The following is a 5,457-nucleotide window of genomic DNA, read 5'->3' on the forward strand; positions in this document are numbered from 1 at the left end:
ATAAGTGTTTTATTCTGTCATGGCTACATTTTACTGCAATCCTGCCTTAATCTTAAATAAACACAATTTAATGAAACACTTCTGTTTTGGTTTTTCTCTGTTACATGAATTTAGGTTGTCACGTTTATTACAAGTTTGGTTTGGATAATAAAATGAAATGAAAGAAATTCCTTATTACTATATGTGTGTGTGTGTGTATATACATACACACATACCTACATATATATATATATATATAGAGAGAGAGAGAGAGAGAGAGAGAGAGAGGGAGGGAGAGAGAGAGAGAGAGATCCACTCATCCCATGTAAACAGAGGTAAGTGTATATAGTGTTTCAGGAAGATAAACTATCATATATAGCCTATGTGGAAATTTTTTTGCTGCTGCAAGCTCTGAAACAAATATTTTCTGTTACGTCCTTTCCCCCCAAAATCTATTCTGATTGTAAAAATATGGCATCTAAGAGACAATTTTTTTCTAATTCACGTGAAACATCACATACTATAATAATGGTCTCCTTCATTTTGGTGAAATAGCTCCTCCATTTATTACTCAGAATCTCTTTCCTGGGACACAAAGAGTGATCAACTGACTCTAAATTTTTAAATCTAACCTAAAAGCCTGGACCTCAGTTTAAAAGCAAAAAAGCAAAAATAAAAAAAAGCAACATTGGCCATATTTGTCAAATTGTGTCCCAGTGGGCCACCTGTTACAGAATTCCCCTCAAGCGTTTGTTTAAAATGCAGATTCCTAGCACCCACAGCAAATCAGCTGAATCAGATTTTGTGCGAGTGAGCCCCAGAAACGTGTATTTTTAACAGCAGCCCAGGTAATGATGCCACTGATAACCTTTGACAGACTTCTTTAACTTCTAATTAGCCACATACTTCAGTTAAGAAAGTAAAGGCATTTTATTTATATCACTCCAGTCATACAATTTTAGTAGTTTCAGTTTGCTGAAGAGGTTATATATCTTTGTTCACATAATTCTGAACCTCTATAACACCTTTCTTTCTTTAAAAAGAATTCTTACTGGCTTCATAACAATTTAAATAATTTATGAGATATTATTTTGAAGGTAAAGGAGAAAACTGAGAGCTAAAGAAAAATAAAAAAGTGCTTTGTGATAAAATGTTTATATTTTCATGAACTAAGCCAATGCATTACTTATAGAAAAATAAAAATCAACTTACTCTTTTTTAAAGGACCTCTGACACTTTGGAATTTAAATCTTGTAGTTGATGGTTTTAACTTTTTTCCCTTTTATTACTTCTTTTTGATTATTTTGTTCGGCTAAAATGCAACAGTTGTTCCAGGCTCATGAAATAAATGAATGCACTGAGAGGCACTGACAAGCACTGAGATTTTCTTCAATTCTCCCTGTTTTAAAAAATAAATGCTGTTGACATTTGGACATGTCAACAATTGTAAATACATGTGGGCTTGCTGAATACACACCGAAATGGCATGAATTAGGATATGGTAAGTGTGTTGAGATCCCAGGTTGGTGAGAATTTCTAGAAGGGGTCAGAACCTTGAAAAGATTTCTTTCCCTACTGAGGAAAGCCTTCATTTATTCTCAAGATTTACTCCATAGATTGGATTGCTGTCATGGAAGTGAATTTTGTTTTCATAGCTACAGATGTTTTTTCATTCTAATCAATTATTTCATTTGAATGTTTTAACTGAGGGGGACAGTTTTCTAATATGGGAAAAGCTGCAATATAAAAAGAAAACAGTTGAGAGACATTATCACTGGAAAAATGGTATGGGCCGCTCTGCATACCATCCTGCAACCCCAGAAGGAGGATCAGAGAGAGGGCGAGGCCTTTCAACACGCTTTGGTCTCCACCCGGCGTGGGAGAGAAGGAATAGCCAGCCAGTCTTGGAAGTACACTTTCCTCCTGGTTCCTCAAAGTGAACCAGACCCATTCCCCACCCACCCATCCCCTCAAAAAAAAAAAAAAAAAAAAAGGCCTATTCAGTTCCAAGCTGGGGAGGTAACCTAGAGATGCCTCCTGTCATACCCTGCATCCCTCCAGAACCCATGAGGTCCATTCAGACTCTGCCTGCTCCCACTCCCTCCTCCGCCCCGTGAAGCCCCAATCCGGTTCTACGTCTAACCCCCCCCCCCACCCCCGGTCTGCAATTAACGGTTCCTCTGATCAGATATCACCTACGAAAATAGTTGGAGGACAGGCCGGGCCCAGAGGAGGCGAAAAGTAGAAGGGGTGCGTGCGCAGGATGGGGCGATAAGTGGGCCAGGCGTCTCAACTCTTGCTGGAGGGTCCTGCCCCTGCTGCCAATTAAATCTCCGGGAGAGCAGTGTCTCTAGGAATTGAAAGAGTGAGGGGGTGAGGAAGATGGAGGGTGGTCAGAATTGGGGGCGGGGGTGTGGGCGGCGAGGTCGAGCAGCGCGAGTGTCACCTCCTATCCGCGGACGCTCTTTAGAGTCCTGGGGACGGCTGTGCTCCCCCAGCCTGAAGTCGTCGGGAAAGGCCTGGCGAGTGCTTGTTGGGGGGAGGTGGGGGACGGCGGAGACGAGGGATGCCGAGGAGGGCTCAAGCGCTGTGACCAGAGGCCTAACACGGAAGAGCCTCAGCAGATGGTATAGCTACTACCATTCATGTAAAAATGGAGCAACGTGGTAAATACGCACAGCGAGCAAGAGCGTCTAAAGACACATCCCTATCATGCTTTCCCAGACCTTAATGCCACCTTCTTACATAGGACACGTGCACAACCCAGTTCCCTTGGCTTTCCTCCCTCTCTACCCGTCTAATGCTAAGGAAGCTCTTAGTTCATCCCTAATTTAAGCCTGTTGCATTGTCAAAGGCGTTGAAATAATGCATGTTTTATTGGCGATGGTCATAGTACTTTGGAAAACTCAAACGTGTAACGAAGAAACTAAATATCCTTATCCCTTCCCCAACCCCTCCCATTCTGAGGAAATCATTATAAATATTGGGGTGGGGGAGGGGAAGAGAGAGAAGGGAAGAAAAAAAGAACAAAAACTGTTTACTGTTTTGAATCTTGCTTTAAAAAATATCACCTAACTTTATAATGTAATCATTTTATATTCTATTATTCTTCTAGAGCATAGCCGCACTGTAATTTAACATCTTATTGCTAGAATTTTAAGCAATTTTCAAATATTTGCTACTATTTATCCCTCTGTATTATCTTTGTCAGAATCTTTCTTTCCTTAAGATGATGCCTAGATATAGAATAGCTGTGTGAAAGTGTATTGGTATTTTTAAAGTTCTTGATACATACTACAAAATTATATTTCTTGCTGGTGAGGTATTTAAGAAAGTGCATTAATTTCATTAGGCAATACATAGAGGCAATATTAGTGATTAGGTATGTGAGAATCAGAATTTAGAGAACCAGTTTAAAAACGCATATTCAATAATATAATAATTTTACATTTAGAAAATGAAACAGTACCCATTTTTTACATAATTTAAACTGCAGAAATAAAGCATCACAAATACTTTTTATCAGTTTGGGTTTTGCAGCAGATAAAGGATCTAGGTTATTTCAGTATGGAGTTTCAGTTTTAGCTCGGCCTAGGGTGGTTTAGTTGGTGGGGTGGGGGGGGCGGAGCAAGTGAGATTTTTATGTTTCTCAAAAAGGACTCAAGGTTTTGAAAGCATAAAAACAGTGGGCCAAATGTATGTTGAGCCTTGCTATACGAAAGAATTTTTGAGATGATCTGTGTCACTTTACTAATAGGATTCGTTCACATGTTGGGAAAATGGTTTAGCTTAACTCTACCATGATAGCTACTACTGATGAACTAACTGTAACAGCAGACCTGTAAAATATGGACATAGACAGCAACAGGCTATGTTGTTGTTACCTTAGCATGACAATGAACTTTAAAAAATTTAAAAGTCCTCAATGAAGGAAAATGAATATCAAGTCTTGATTTCCGAAAGGGTTATTGTTCATTTAGAACATAATACAAACTGGAAATCACGTACACATTGGGAGTAATGGTTTATGCTAACTGCACAGTGCTTGTCTTGAGAAAATTACATGCGTTTAAAAAAAGAGAAAACAGAGTTCCCAGATAGCTATAAACAAATGAATATTTAATTTTGTAATAAAAATATGACTATTTTGTAAACACACCAAGGAAGAAGTAACAGGTCAATTAATGTATTCATCAGGTATGTCTGGATAAGAAACTAGTAATGTGGAATTTTATTATACACATTTCCAGTCACATATAAATAAAAAGTCATAATGAACATACTTGCAGAAATTTTTAAAATGTTAAAATGACACCTTACATATTTTCATTAATATTAAATAATTCATACAAGTAATTTTTCAGCATTTTTGCCTTTCAAGGAATTGTGAGTTCCAACATAATTAGCATCCGTATCTATTCCTAAGTCAATATGACCATAGGTGTAATATGTACTAATTATATGAAACATATAATTACATACCATTTATAAGGAACATTTCTAGATATTTATATGTATATAATTTTATGTATGAAATTGGAAAATTACACTTATTTGTAAAACATATATTCTATTCTATCCAAGCCATGTGTTCTATCTTCAGATACTTGCTGAAATTGGGCTTTTCACACAGTGAGTGCACTTTTAAATAACTTTACACATAATTTTGGAAAATTTATACCTAAATAATAAATGATCAATGTACCTATCACTTTTACATATTTAGCATTTTATACTGCAAATATACTATAAAATAAATGTTTTCTCTACCTTAAGGTAATCACAATATTATATTTTCTATTCTTAAAATAGAAAATACCTAACTTTGGAATCTATATACATTAACATTTTCTATTTTGGTATTATAGATTTCCACAAGCAGCCTAATAATTTAAACAAAATAATTTTATATAGAGAGTAATATTAGCTAGAATAGTAAAACAATTTTATATAGAAGATAATATTAACAACTATATTGAAACACATATACGAGAGTAATGAAAAAAGTAGAAAAATAGAACTGAAAAATAATACAAATCTTTACATGAGCTTTTAAAAGTATTCTCATATATCATAGTGGCTAAACTTTGTTGATACGAATAAGCCACCATTAAAAAAAGCAAATACAAAAACCAAGGTCTTGTTGATATATTAAAATGAACTAAAATCAAATCCAGCAGCAGGCCAGGAGGTTCTCTACAAGCTGCTTCGACTGATTCATGAAAGGGAACTTTCATAATATATTTTTTTAAAGTGCATTTACCCTATAAGTTGTAGATTTTTGCTAATAGAAATTGAGGCACCAAATTAAACACTGACTGTTTTAACAGCTTTACATTTCCATGTCAAAAAGCCAATTAACGTTGCAATAAAAAAATAATTCTCCCCCACCGGTCTTTGCTTTTTGGAAGTTATATATTCCCCGGGGGAAAGTGATGCCACAAGAAAGGTCACAATAATGAAGCCTCACTAAATCAC

Source organism: Cynocephalus volans, chromosome 16 (genome assembly GCF_027409185.1).
Source record: "Cynocephalus volans isolate mCynVol1 chromosome 16, mCynVol1.pri, whole genome shotgun sequence".
Lineage (NCBI taxonomy): Eukaryota > Metazoa > Chordata > Mammalia > Dermoptera > Cynocephalidae > Cynocephalus > Cynocephalus volans.